This window comes from Gavialis gangeticus, unplaced genomic scaffold (genome assembly GCF_001723915.1).
Source record: "Gavialis gangeticus isolate Ggan-Ray unplaced genomic scaffold, GavGan_comp1, whole genome shotgun sequence".
Taxonomy (NCBI): domain Eukaryota; kingdom Metazoa; phylum Chordata; order Crocodylia; family Gavialidae; genus Gavialis; species Gavialis gangeticus.
In genome coordinates, this window is record NW_017729025.1 from 50,463,293 (window position 1) to 50,479,521 (window position 16,229).

Below are 16,229 nucleotides of genomic sequence, written 5' to 3' on the forward strand. Positions count from 1 at the left end.
TATAGTATATTTTTTTCTCTTTGATCGCTCCCAGTAGCTAAGTGCTAGTCATCAGAATTTCATTCTCCACACCCCTGCTCCCTACCCCACATGTTCATGAAAGAATCCAGATTAACAGCCCTGGGAATCAAGGTCTTCTGCAAAACCAAAACACCATAAGCACTAGCACCACAAGCTTCCCAGTGTTGGTCTTCCATCATGGATTAGTGTTGACTTGGAGAGAACACTTCAGGGAGGTATATGAATTTGAATTAGGATTATCCTGAGACAGCATCCTGCTCCATATAATATTGGGAAAGAAGAAAAATCATAAAAAACCAAAAAAGAACCAGAATCTGCATTCTTAGATATATTTAGTTGCCAATTACAGCAGGCGATTGAAAGGAATAGTAATTAGTCTTCTGCTTTGTGTATCTGCCTTGTTTGGTCTTCAAATTTCAGTTATAGTTTGTATGATTATGATATCTTTTCCATAACAGGCTATTTTAAAAGGTACTGTGGGAACTAGTTTTGCTTACTATACCCATGTTCTTAGAAAGGAAGAGGTTTAACTGAGAGCATAATTTAGTCAAGAAGGTACTCATTAGATACATGGTTTACAGTCCATATGATTTTCAGATGCAACTGAAGAAAGGTTAGTTTAAAAAAGTCAGCTGCTGGTTGTTATCTAAGGAATTGCTTTCTTTTTTCCATGGCTACTGTGCATTTTTCTAGTCTTACATTACAAAACTCTTAAGAAATGCAGATGCTTTGCATTCATTTTATGAATTGATACTTATTCATCTGTTTATACTATTTATCATTCCAGGGTATTGACCTGGAATTTTTCCCAGAAGGCATATGGCTTCTAGGCTCTATATTGTTGATAGGCATCTGTATTCCATGCCTTTCTTCGTAAGGAAAGAAATTAGCTTTGCAGTCATGTCTCGCTCTATATCTTTACTGATGTACATCATTCTTATGTCATCAAAGTCTAGGGATGGTCTGAATACCAAATAAAACAAGTAGACCTGAACGTTTGTCTTTTTCAATGTGACATCCCCATCTTCCATCCTCAGAATGCTGGCTTTCTCTATGGCTCCAAATATACTCATTCAAAGTTCTTCAAACCTTCTGGAGTGGCTAACTTGTGAGAATATCATGCATTAAATGAATGGTATCATAGGAGGAGCCACATGCTATAGAGTGAAATATGACTCTTAGGGTTGCTGGAGATTAAAGATCTGAAAGAGTTGAAGAAATAAGCATTAATTGCTTTTAAAAATGTAAATGGAATAAAGGGCAGAAATTCTCAATAAGATTTCTAAGTGTATATAAAATATGCTTCCTCTTATCTTGTCCAGTCCTGTACACTTAGGAACTTTCATGCTAGAGCAGATACATGATTCATCTTCTGCAGAGGTATTAAACATACAGTTCATGGGCCCCAGGTGAGTTTGATACCTCTGATCTGTGTTAATCTTCAGAAAAAACTGTATTCCTTAATAAATGTGCTTCAAGGTAATTTTTTTATTCCTGACCCTAACTGGTAGAAAGCATATGCTGTTTAATTTCTATAGCAGTAGTACTTAGGGAGCTCAAGTGGACATTAGAGAATCATTGTACAAAGCATTGTGCAAAGAGATACAGTAAAGATAATCAGTGTCGCTAACAGCTCTCAAACTGTACCCAGTTTTGACCATTATACCTTAAGAAAGATGGAAACTGGCGAGAGTTGAGAGGAAAGCAACAAGAATGAAAAGGGTTTTTTGGAAACATGATTTGTGAGGAAAGCTTGAAAGAATTTGTTTTTATTTCTAGTAAAAATGGAGCTATGAAAGGGGTCATAGTCTTCCAATATGTAAAAAATGTTATAAATAAAATAATGATCAATTACTTTCCATGTCTGTGAAGTCAGTACAAGAAAGATTTTTAGAGAGGAAAGATGTGAGCTTTAGTAGCAATAATCTATTTTTTTAGATGCTAGAAATTTTGTTACTGGTCATGTGAATATACATTAAAGCTAAAAAAAATATATTGATAAGAGAAGTGTTTTTGTGATATCTTTTATTGGACCAATTGTATAATCGGGAGAGATACTATACAAGCTTTCAGGCACAAAACACCTTTCTTAATGTCTAGGCACTGCTGAAGAGGCCACTTGCTGCCTGAAAACTTGTTCAACGTTTCCCCCAATTATAGAGTTGGACCCATAAAAGATCACAAGAAAGCCCCTTGCCTCCCGGTCGTGTCCCAGACTATCACTGCTACAGTAACCCTTAAACATGAGTACAATATATTCATGGTCAGTCATCAACATTTCTGAATTATTTTGCAGATGGTTGATCTGTCTCCTCATGTCACTCTCTCCTTTCTTTTGCAGCATTAATAAAAAGAATGGTTCCCTTTGATCTGAGCACAACCAAGGAAGATTCCATTAATGTAACTGTCAATGGAATGAAGTAACAAGTGGAACAAGAGAAGCACTAAAGCAGCTAATAAGTGTGCAGAAGTACAGCAGCTTTCTTTGTGGGAAATTCAGTTTTACACCATTGTTTAAACCAGTAGCAATTTTGGCTGGAGTCAGACACAGCTGCACTTTGGGGAGTGATGGAGCTTCAGTAAATCAGCAGTTGCCAAATATTGACTGAAGGTGCATGACATTCGTTTCTCAGGCATGAAACTGTTTAAACATGATGATACAGTATGTACCATGTCTGCCAAAAGGTTTTGTGGCACAAGGGTATGTTCCCTTTGTATTTGTTTATATGGTTCCCCTGGTTGCACTGTTACATACTGGTTATACGTCTTCTGATAATTCCAACCTAAGAACCAGTACATAAATTTTTGCTCAGAACATAGTGTGTACAGAACAGGTAAGGAAACTTGGATGACACTTAAATATAGATAATATTTAATAATTTAATAATGAAGAAATTATGAACAGAAAGTGTATTAGTCCTAATATTTGATTTATATCATGTTATAAAGACATGTTTACATGGTTTTGGGTATTCCAGTTTATAAAAACTATGGAACAGGTCATTGCTGTGAAGCAGTTAAGGCTAAATGGAATGAAATTTCTCTGAAGTTGGAAGGAATTAAGATAATGTTATCAGGTTCAGTCTTTCTCTACTATTAGCTGTTTAATGTCATGCTTAATTCCATAATATATAATATCTTACAATATAATATAGCAATAAGTCATTGCGAATGAGGTTCAGCAGACACTGGTTCTATTCCCAGCATTGCCACTTACTGCATGACCTTTTGAAGGTCACTCAGTCTCTTTATGCTTCAAGGTGTGGATAAACTAAACAATTATATCACTTTAAAAGTAAAGAGAGAAGATGCTTAAATTTGCCCAGCTGAATCCTTTTAATGGTTTCATCCATCCATTCCTATGCCACATAAATGGAAATTAAACCATGCAGTTTACCCTTGAAAGCAACTGGGGTAATTTACTCTGGCTTAGCTTCAATTACTGTGGGTAGGAATGGACAGATGAAATGTGGCTTATCTGATATAATCTCACAAGCAATAAGTCCCTCCTCTCAAAGCAACACAGTTGTCTGTCTGTCCATGTCCTCAGTTTCCTACTCTGCAACATGACCTAAAAATACCCATCTTTATTAAGCACTTTGAAAACTTTTCATATACATTGGTGCTGTATGAACAGAAAAAGCTGTTCATTTTTAAAAGTGATTTCATATAATCAGTTACCATTTTTGTTATATAGAAATATCACTTAAATGTTAAAGTGCTACTGAAAATACTTATTACTATGTGTTGTTATGTTTGCTGAGGACCCATTTAATCAAATTAGATATGCTTCCTTAGAAACATCCAAGACAAACTGCTCTTTAGCTTCTTTTTCCACTGTCTCAAGAAACTTCAATATTTGCAAAAGTCCTGGCTCAGTTCACCTGTCTTTAGTGGTGACTCAACCTGGAACGTTAAAGTGCCTTAAAAAGCCAATATATTGGCCAAATGCATTAGGAAATATCATAGAGCTGTGAACTACATCATTGTGGGTCTGTTGTGTCAGCTTTTTCTTTGTGTAGTAAGCCCATTCTTTCTTTGAAAGACTGTGAGTCTTACTAGCACTGTCAATAGACATGAAACTTTCAATCGTCATTCCCATGTCATTATGTGCCAACTAAGGAACAGATGGTGCTTTTTAAAAGTTTCCTTCAAAAGGATTCTGGACATACAGCCAGGATAGTGATTCTGTTGGAGGAAGTCCCTTCCACAGCTTGTCTCAAGTACAGATTAATGCTGAAGGCATCAAAATCATAGGCTTTGCTGAAAAAGGGATGAGAAGAAATACTGGAATTGCTTCACTTCGTATTAATATTATATGCACATGCAGTAACTTGATTATATGAAAATAGCCATTTGCTATTTCTCTTGTGTCTCATAAAAGATTAACCTGTCTGGCTTGAAGATGTTTTCTTTGACTTCTAGATGTGCATACTGTAGGCTGTACTAGTGCTGGCACTAGCCCTTTACAGACTGCTGGACCATCTGCTACTTCTGAAGGTCAGAAAAGCATAGCAGGGGCATCCATCTCTTCTACTCCGAATGACTGTGTCAGGGCCAGAATAAAAATCTGCACAAATAACCCTCTCCACCAGTGAAAACAAGGTTAATGAAAACTTGTTTCTGTCATGGAATAGGAAAGAGCTTGGACATCATGAATTACAGTTTTAAATCAGTCTACCATTGCTGTAAACTAAGCCAACTGTAAATGCATCCAGCGTTTGTAATTTATTTTTTTAATTAGATCAGGTCACAGCTGGAAATTGGGTGTTTAAAACATTTCAGCCAGTTTGCCTGGTGAAATGTAGAAAAATCTGAAAATAAAATGTCAGCAGCTTCCTGAGTTTATGGTGCATACAGATAATGGTTAAGAGAAATACAGGAAGGTCATTTTAAACAATGTTTTGGAAAACAGTAAATCATGCTCTTAAAATATACCATGTTGTAATGAGATTTGTTTAAAGAGAACCACCGTATTTTATATTCGTGAATGGCTAGATGAGTGCCCAAAACCTTTTACTAAAACTAAGCATCTTCCATAGTAAATGCCTGCTTATAAGCAGGCCAGGCTGAAAGCTGGCAACCTAGTCTCAGTTCAGAAGCAAAACTGTTATATTTGTAAAAATAAAAATCTCTTTGCATTTCTCAAGGAATGGGCTAAATGCTGGATATTCATTGTTTTGGCTTTTATTTCATAGGGGTGCGCTGATAGAGATTTTTTTGAGCCAATATCGATAGCCAATTTTTAAGGAGGTATATTGGTCAATACAAATCCAATTTCCCATACACAGCCTGGCAGCTTAAAGAGCAGCGTAGGCTGGTAAGTCTGTTGTGGTGGAAGGGGAGGGGGAAGGGAACGGGCATGGGGGGCCAGATTGAGGCCCCCACAGTGAGGGAGGGAGTGGGGCTGGGGCAGGGGTAGGGTGTGGGACAGCCACAGCTCATCTGGGGGTACAGGGAGGGGGGGCAGTTCATGCCACTGTGTGGTGTGCCCCCAGAACTGCACATGGGGCAAGGGTGGGCTGGGACTGGGACTGGGGCTGTGCCGGGCTCTTCCTGGTGGGGGCTGGGCCAGGCTGCCCCCGGGGTGGGCAGCAGTGGTGCTGGGAGGGGGGCTATGGAGGGGGCTGCAGCCACCCCAAAATTCACCGTAGCCCCCCCCCAACCCTCTCTTCTAGCACCGCCCACCCTGCCCCGAGCCCAGCCTAACCCAGGCCAGCCCAGCTGAGGCCCCACCAAGAAGTGGCCAGCATAGCCCTGGCTTCAGCCCACAGCAGCAGCCCACCCTACCCCACACCGATCTGGGGGCACAGGCCCTCCATGCCCTCCCAGGGTGTGCACAGTAGCGGGAGCTGCCGCCCTCCTCCCTGCACCCCCTGGATGAGTTGCTCGTGGCTCCATCCTGAGCCCCACCCCGGCTGTGCAGTGCCTTCTCTAGCCCCACTACCTCCCTCACTGCAGGGGCCTCAATCTGCACCCCTCATGCCCCTTCCCTCCCCCCTCCTCTTCCACCACAGCAGACTTACCAGCTGGACGCAACTCTCGAAGCTGCTGGGCTGTGCTCCTTGCTATCTACGTGCTATGCTGTGGCGGTGCACATGCACAGGGCATTTATCAGCCACATGGGGCAAAAAAACTAATTTCCAATACAGTCAGTTTTCTTTATGTTGGAGCCAGTCCGATATCAGACTGATGTATTGGTGCACCTCTATTATTTTTTCCTCATTTATAAATCAGAAATAGGAAGCTGTGTTTACATAAAACAGCTAGTTATTCTTAACATTTGGGGGGGGAGTTGTTTTTTGACTATTAAGTCTAAACTCCACCATCAGGATATTTTCTCAAAAATGCCCTTGATATATGTATGCACAACAGAACAAAAAAACTTACTGGGTGAACAATACAGACTTTAAAAGTCGTTAAATTTGTTCACCATTTATATGTTAGACTACGTGATATCTCCATTTAGGGATTTTATGTCCTTTTCCCCCTTTTTTTTTTTTAATTTGCCAAAAGCTAGGGGTGGGTAGAAGGTGAAATGGAAGTTGGGAGAAGGAGCAACATTAAACCATAAAAATGAAAGGGACTTTTAAGGGGTTATGCCTACATTGTCCAAAGCCAGGAAATTCTTTCCTAAACTTACTATCTAAGTGTTGCGGCCCAGATATATATAACATTGGCTTGTGTTCAGGCTCTGATACAGGATAATATTACCTGAGTGTAACAAAGATAATTTGTTTCCTTCCTAGTGAAGCCGATTCATGGCATTATTTGAAATTATCTGTTTGTGGTTCAATAAATAATATTTTTCCATGTTGGCAAAAATACTGTTCCCCTGACAAGTCTGTGATCCTAAAGTAAGAAGTGGGTTGTTTATATATCAAAGCATTTTGTGCATTTGGTACCATAAAATTATTAAACTTCTTAGTTGGTTAAACTGATGAAGTGTCAGATCTTGCATACCTTCCATACAGTGGGTGCTTTCAGGAATCAAGGGTTGTTGGATCAGACCCAAAGACTGTGTCCAAACTGGGGAGTGGGGTTGTGGTTTTGGGTTTTTTTTTTCCCCCAAGCATCTTTGAAAATCAAGCCATTTACACTTAGGTGTCTAAATAGGGGCTTGAAGTAAATAACTGCAAGCTTCCAAATTTGAAAAGTTTGGCCTTAAATGGAATGGTCCAAACTCTACCTTGCACTTATAGTCAAGTTGATCTTCAGAAAGTGCAACAACCTGCCTATTCCTCTTCCCCAAAGCCATGCTCATTGTGGCATTCCAGCATTTTCAACTGTATTGCTTCAACTGTATGTTGTTTTTTAGCTCTCTAGTCCTTTAATCGCATCAGATACTTACCTATTTCAAGTTTGGTTGTCTGCAGCCTGGTAATCCTGTGATATTCCTGCTTAGTAGTACCCTTTATGGCACTTCTTCCAGCAAGTCAAATTACTAGGATAGCTTCGGTTTTTTTTAATGCCTTGCCTTTCAGAATGCTATCACTGATTAGTCAGCATAGCTGATTTTTGTTATGTATCAAATTAGGTTCTTCTAGAAATAACTTCAAAGAAAAGGATAGCATTAGATAAACAAAATGATATTCTCCTCTTTTGGATTAGGGAAAAGTGGGCAGAGACTCAACCACTGTATGAGGTAAAGCAATTTAGTCTTTTCTCTACCCCTAAATTTTTCATGGAAAGTAAAGGTCAGTGGTGAAAGTATTGAAGTTTTGTGCATTCACACCTCAGCTAGACCTTTTCTTTACTCCTGAATTTCCCTCCAAAAAGAAAAAAAAAATGGAAGGACTATTACTCTTGGGCCTTCAGGCCCCAAACAAACTTCTGATTCTGAGAGTTTGCTTTTAGGTGAAAGAGTTCTTGAACCCCAAATCCTGTATATTCCTGGAAGCTAAAATCTACAAGGCATATCTAATGAGAAAGTTTGCATCATCTATCTATCTTCATGCAGCAGAATGGAGGGAAGGGAGAAGTGACAAAAATAATAATCAGCTGTTCTGAGACAAGAATATTAATATTTCACCCTGATTGAAAAAGCAGGCATTTGTATAATGATGTTTTCAGTCTATATGACTAAAAATTCATAGGAAAAAATGAGTAGGTCATATCTATAGCCCTATGGATAATTTTATCATGGGCTTAAATTTGCTGCCAGTGCTGCTCGTTTTGTATTTTGTGAATCCCAAAAGTTATAATCTTTATTTATGTAAAAGTTTGCCTCTTTGTTCTACAAGCTAATTATTTGCACCATTAGTAATATATTTTCCTCTCTTTGTGCCCTGCTCTGCCTCTGTCTGTAAAAGATGTGTCTCAGTATCTGGACCATAGGTAGGTTCAGAATGGATATAAGTGCATGAAAACATCAAAAAAACACATATCTGTGCCTTTGAGGTTATGCATACATGGCACAATGTAGAGCCATGCAGATATATCAGTGGTAGCCCCAAATTAATTGAGAAGCAATGTATGTTAACTTAGCAGGAGCACTGAGCTGACACAATATGCTGCTTTAAGTGCATGTATTAGCTTGTTCTGAGATAGATCAGGTATGTCCAGGCAGCACTGTCCTATACCATGGATAATCTAATAATTAGACACAATAATAATAATATAGTATCTAATAATTGGACACAAAACAATGTACATACCAAAATGGTGGGGGTGATTAGGTTCCCCTCCAGAGAAAAGGCTGTACCACTCTAGATAAGTTCTTTTCATAATGATTTTCAGGGGCTGTGCACTTTTACTGTTTTGTTTAGCTAATATCAGAGCGTATGCAGAATAGTATTCAATGACAAAACCAATGGATTAACAACAAAGCTTCAGAATGCAGTCATCTCTGCTCTTTAAAAATCTCTATGGTGATTGAAGCTAGCTTCTATATCTATCAGCCAGGCCTAATCCCTAGAACTGCTTCAGTTATGAGTTAATTTGCATTAGCTTACTGAAATATTTTTCGCCTTGCCACAGCTTACCTGGATCCTGTGCACCAAGCATATTTTCATGCAACAATTGGGGCTGCGATCTTTACTGCACTGCTATGTGAAGGGATAAATCAGATTTTAAAACTTAGCAAAACATTGCTACTATATTCAGAAGTACAGCAGAGCAATATATTATCTGGCAACCTTGATCTTTCAAAATCCAGAACCCAATGCCTTTGAGATTGTTGGCAGCAAAAATGAAAGGAGAAATGAAGTAATTGCTACTGTGGTTAAAGTATAGAGACATCCAGCGTTTATCATCTGTACCAGCAACAATAACTATCATATTTCTAAAGTTAAAGTTGCAAACCTGCCATGCCTCAGCTTGCAGAAATGAGACCCTGGTTTTTGACTTGGCAGAGGCAAGATCTGTAATGTCATATGTGCCTTGAGAAATATATAGCGATTGGGATTTGAGTATAACAAATACAAAGCAAACCATTTGTGCACGTTGCTTTCGTAGGCCAAGATATCTTGACACCCATAATGTAGCTTATTCTTAGGGCAAATTATTTTTCACTGGACTTTGAATTCAACCCAAAAGGTGGGAGAAAGTCAATATACATTTATCAAGTGAAATTTTCTGTTTCACATCAGCACAGCTATTTTATTCAAAAAGAAAATAGAATGGAGGCATAATGCAAAATACGTTTTGACAGTTCCAGTGAATAGTAAAATTGCTATTAGATCAGACCTTGTAATTAAAAATCAAGAACACACCAATTCTCCTTGGATTTGGGATCAGAAAAGGGAGGAGAGTCTGCCCATTAATTACTCACCAGGTGAAATTCCCTGTTCAAGATTTTGTTTTACTCCATGCAAAAAAAAATCCTTGCCCTTATTTATAATGTGAGACTTTGACTAGAGGGCAAACAGAAAGCATATAAGAAGCATTAATTTGATTTTGAGAGCAATTATTGTAACTCTCTTCTACTGCCTGCTACTTTTATTACTGTTGAAGGTGTTTGTTTTTCAAAGAAGTTTTTTTCACAGGGACAGCATGTATCATATGGTTGCTATGAAAAGGTGGCCATGTCCCACCGTCAGCACTGGTTTTACTCCCAGAAGAGGTGGAAATTCACTTAGCATTTCCTTTTGTGTGCTATGGGGATCTTATAAAATTTAGAAAGCTGCATCTCCCATCCCTAGACACATCTTTCCAGGTTCCTCAGCATATGCCTGATTTTCAAAAGATTCCAGCTCCCAGCATATTCTGTTGGGATCATTGGTGCTGATTATGTTTTGAAACCCCTTTGCTCCTTTTGCTAGGTATTTCATGAGAACGATTGGGTACTGAATGTTCTTGAAAATCTGGTCCATTGCATGCTTAATTTTAAGTAATGTGTGAAGGGTCAAATTCTGCCATCTTTTGGCAGATGATATAGCTCAGTTAGGATAACGAGATTTGTGCTGTAAAATCTCTCAAAGTTTGTGTCCCATTTCACGCAGGATTTATTTTGATCTCGGTCTGCTTTTCTGATCTGTCCTGTCCTTTACAGTTGCATGTCAGAAGAAACCAATTCACCTGCTCTACTTTCACCACTTCATTTAGTTTGACAGATCAGTTTCAGTAGATGCTTTGCTCATGGGCTTGGTATAATATTGCAAAGGCAACTCTTCCTTATAATCTCCTTTTCATGTGGATTTTGAGACACCGTTTGTTTGGTACAATATAAAAGCCACATTGTGAACTGTCTAACATCAGATCACATACTGCTTAATTTTAAAGACCATCCCATGGAAATTAAGTGTGTTTTTCCCCAGGGTTCCCAAGTGCTACAATTTCACCCATCTTACCCACAGTCTTAAATGGACTGTTGGAAGGCAGGAAGGGAATGAGGGCACTCTAAAATAGCATAATCAGAGCTGTGTACAGTCCACATGTCAGGTAGAAATATAGGGCCTCAACTGTTTACTTAAGAGAACTGTATGTCTTTTGCTCAGCACAAGATCCTGAATGCTCATACCATAAAAGGTAACTGTTGAAGATGTGTCTATTTTAAACAAACATCTCTAGAGTCATAGACGGCCACAACATGACTAAAAATGGATATTGATATTTGCTAAAAAAAATCTGTGTCAGTTCTCAAATCAGAGTTTCTGTGTTGCTCATGTAATGAAACAAATTTTGAATTGGGACATGGGTTATATTCTGGCATATACTGAGAGTCTCTCACATGATGTCAGTTTACCTTAGTGCAAAAACACAGATTCTAATTAAAAGCTATAAAGACTGGTTATGCTTTACAGATAGCCTGCAGTACAGTTTCACACTGTAGATGAACAATTTGCTTGCTAAGCAGAATAGGAGCATCACTTTTAAGAGGAATTTTACTGGGGGGGAGGGAAGGTGACACTGGCACTACCACTTTTTCCAAACAGCTGCAGAATTAAAAACATGATATGTTTGGCAAACTGTGTTCATTACATGTTCTGACTGATCGAGCAGCCAGTAAATCCAGTGTGTAAATTGGATTTGCTTTTTTCTTTCTTCAGTTGGAGAAGCCTTTAGTGAAGTTATAAGACTTGAAAGAATTAGAGCCCTGGTCAGAGTGAGAATTGTTGCTATGTTCAGGTATAGCAATAGTGATGTTCATCAGTGGCACACTGTATCTGTTAGCGTGTTGTCTATTTTTTCTTGAGAGGTTTTTAAGTTCATAGGAGAGCAATTAGTGTTCAACTATAAGGGAAGGTAAGAAAAAACGGTCAAAATTCTCTCCCTTTTAGGCCCACCTTTGTTATTAAAGACTCACCATTGTCATCATTTTCATTTATGAGGCTGTATCTTTATGTACAGTGAGGATTTGCAGGACTGGCCCTTATGCACTTTCGGTAGCTTCTCAGCTACTGCAAAAACACTAGGAACATACAAAACAATGAATTACTGTTAGTATATTTCTATACTAAGGACTATATAGGTTGTGCAACATGGCCAAGTCAACATTGTTGAATCAACTTTAACTCTTTCAGTTTCCTTCACATTTGATTTTATAAATGGAACAGTACTAGAATATATTAATGTAATATATGAATTGCTTCTGTTCATATAGTTATAGTTATCCTCCTTTATATTTACCCCTATGCAAAAACATCAATATTCAAACACCATAAGACTTTGCTGCTCAAAGGAAATATGCTCATTGCAGCCAACGGGGCATCAGAGGAGAGGGGTTGCTGCAGTCTTCAGTAGAGCCAGGATTTCACCCTCGGTTGAACAGGGAAAAAATGATTATGCTAAATGTTTTTAGAGACACATTTATGTGGTAGATTTTTATTGGTTCCATGTTTTTGCAAGAAAAACTAAAAATATCTGTCAGACTGATGAACAAACAAATATGTATTCAAAAGAAACCATGGTCCCATCTATATATTTTCCTGACAGACCATAATGGCTTAGAATAATTCAGCTACTTAACTTTTCCACTTAAGGAGTGTTTTCAAAACGCAATAATTGGATATTTACACAATATGGTTTAATTATGGGGTATTGTGTCAGTCCTTAATCTTATTTTTCAAAAGATTAAAAAAGCAACTTAAACACACAATAAATGCCATTGTGTTTTTAATACAAATTCACAAATGTCAGGGTTTTTTTGGTCATATAACTAGTGTCTTTGTTTCACCCTGTTGTGTACTATTATAGGGTTATTAAAATAATATATCCCTGCTACAGTAGTAGATACTTTCAATCTGTAAGGATGTACCCAAGGAAATAAGAAGTCTAGGTAAAAAGTGATATTTCAAACTCTACATCAGATTTTTTTTCATGTTTAATATGTGGAACAAAATTAACAGTACATTGGTGTCTGTACCATGTGTATAGTAATGTTAGGAGGAGCCAAGATTTAATTATGTCTAGATCTAAATCCTAATGCTATTGATGGAATTATATTTTGAACAAGATACTCCCTAGTTAAAACTGCTTTGTAATGAGATTCTTATGTGACTTATCTTGTCAAAGATCGTCCTGCTTCTGTGATGGGACTCTTTACTTGTTTGTCAATTGATGGTCTTGTTCCAAGGTAATTTCATTACAGGTTATTTTCCCACTAGCTGCTGTCTTAAGATAAGAATCTCACAGGGCTGTTATTGAAATTGCTTAAGTAATTAAATCATTGCATAAGCCTTATTCCTCTGATTTTCCTATAAGACTACAGATAAAAATATTAGGAAATGTATCTTTTGCATTTCTAGGAACAGAGGGGTGTGTTAGAGACCCATGAATATAGGAATCTGCTATTAAGGGGATGACCATAAACCTTTTCCAGCCTGTGAAGTCTGTAATAGTCAGTCAGATGCATGGGATCTGATTTCACTCTGACAGCAGCTCTACTTCGGTGTAACTACAGTGATGGATTTACACTAGCATAAGCCAAAAATCAGACCCACTAGTGTGGAACTTAACTACTAAATAAAATGTCTTAACTTGGATGCAGAGTACAGTTGATCAACTGAAATTCAAGTTGGAAGTGTGTATGAAAGCACTGTATTATGCTTAAATCTGATGATGCTAAACTAAAGGCCTGATCCAAAGTCCTTTGAAGTCAATGAGAGTAGCTTCATAAATTTCAACGGACTTTGGATAAGACCCCATGTGACATGTCTGTATTTGTATTTTATGCCAATATTTTTACCTGGTTGGAATGTGGAGGTCTTTGATATGTTAACTAATGAGGCAGTAAGAGAAATGTTAGCTTTCATTATTTTTGCTGACTTTGGGCCTGATCCAGAAAAGCAGTGAGGGCCCTCATCTCTTACTGAAGCCAATGTCTCAAGTGTTCATTGTATATCAAGAGGTACCTAATAGCTTTGCAAGATCAAAAGTTACCATCTGTACTTATCATTGTAAGTATAACATCTTGAACATTGTTTCTGCAAATTAGAACATTACCCTTTTTTAAAATGTGGTTTAACTGGTACACACACTTAACAAACACATTGGTTTTATTTTTTGAAAGGGTTCCAATACCTATGGAATAAGTTTTGTATGTATTTTAATCAAAGCATCTGTTTCTGCTTTGTGTGAAGTGTCTGGTTTGGATTTATATGACCTGGTCTTGTTTTTTAACTTGCTACTGAAAAGAATATGCCGTTTGGCCTTTCAAAGTTGTATTTAATTTTTTAAAAATGTTTTTACATCTATTAAAACATTAAATGGCAGTGTTTGTTCTCATACCATTGTGAGTCTTAAGCAGGTTTTTTTCCAAAAAAGGTACATGTTTAAATGGCTTGCAACATATTGCCATGCTTGGACTCCACATCTACAACCCAGTCGATACAAATCCTTATTCTGGTACTGAATCTCATTGGAGTCAGTGAAGTCCTGTAAAGGTATCTCTGTACAGACCAGATTGCAGGGTCAAGGCAGTTGCTGTGTGTGTGCACTCACTTATATGTTGCGTGTCATACAGATGCGGGGGCAAATTCTTTTTGTTGGTCCGTTTAAACCCTCAGAGAGTTTGGTCCATCACTAATGGACTAATTTTGCCTTAGTTACTGGATTCTCTGTCTTTTGGAGGCTTCAGATTGTCTGTGCATCTTTAACCAAACTCTGTGACTTGCACAACTTATGCCAGCATCCCTTTTCATAGAATTTAAATCAATGACATTCACTTTTGATCACTGTCATCCAATGTTCATTCCATTTTATAGGAGATTTTGGGTATGTTGGCTACAAAGCAATAGATTTGAACATCTTCCATTCTAAAAATGAGGCTTTTCACAACTTGTGTTCTCCCTTTACACTTTTTACCAGCATCTGGGATTTAACTTGCAAATTCTGACCCATAAACAGTATAAATTATTACTAGGAATGTAAATATTGTTTTAGAAAGTATTCGTTTAACCGCCTCTAATTAAATTGGTTAAACAGTTAACGGAAAACACAGCAGCTTGAACACAGCTGCTGCTGGGAGCTGCTTTTGGGCCTTTTGAGGATGGGAGTGGGAAGGGGAAAGGAGCAGAGAGGGAAGGGGATGGGGGCAAAGAGGAGGCAATGATCAGCCCAGCCTGACAACACAGCCCACCTGAAGCCCTGCACTGGGAGGGAGGCAATGCATGTGAAAGAACAGCTAATTGCTTAATTGATGAGTCATTAGGCTGCTCCATTTTCCTCTTTAACCTCATAGGCTATCGGTACTAGTTTACCCTTGCCCTTCCCCTTTCCCCTGCCCTCCTCCTCACTCCGCCCTCTCTCCTGCCTTCCCTGCCACCTTCTTTTTCCTGCTGGGGCACTGTGTGGCTTCCCTTTCCCTCCTTCTCTGCCAGACTGTGCCCCACCCCACATTAAACAATAACTGGTAAGCTAACCAATTATCACTATGCTTATTGGTTAAGTGTTTAATTGTTTGACTTTTCATATCCCTAATTATTCCATACATTCTGCCTGCCTTCTGCAGTTTGAACTGGTTATGGAATTCCTCTTCATTTCCTTCCTCCAACCAATGTGTTTTGGTGTATTATTAAGTGGTTGATACTTTCTATGTTAGAATATGGATCAGGGAGGGCACATTTGCTATCAATGGCAAGGGACCCCCCAACAAATGCAATCAGGATTCCCGTAGAAAGAGATTTCCAGCTTGGGATCACCAGTATGATGAATTGAGTCTTTTTAGGGTACATGTAATGTGCTTTTGGAGTGAATGGTACTATGCAAACCTAAGAGCTTAAGTTATTATTACTACAAGTCTACACACTTTTCCCTATTTGTGTAATGCAGATAGATAATTATCTACAGAGGTACATAATGAACTCATTTTTGTTTCTTTCATAAGATAAGGAACAACTCTTCAGTGATCGCAGTTCTTTTAACGATTTTCCCTGGGGTAAGTTTGCAGTTGGTAATGTGTGAGCATGAACATGTTTTCAAGTGCTTCTAAGGGGAAAAAAAACACAGAAACAGACTATCATTTTCAAAATCTTTCCACTGCTTCTGAAGGTCAGATTTCAAGTACAAATCCATTTTTGTTTTATATAATTTATGTTGGCTGGTGTTTTATATTGCACTGGAGCAGAGAAAAGTTTCAGCTCAAAGCTCTTATCTGTCTTTGCCAGCTTTTTAAAGAGGCAGAAATAAAAATGCTGAAGTTTTTTCTGGATAAGCCAATGGGTATCTGTACAGTATAACATTAAAAGACTATAAAGCCATTGTACTTTTTATCAACTCATTTGTGGCTTTTATTTTCAATTGGTGTTGGATATTATGCATAAGTAACT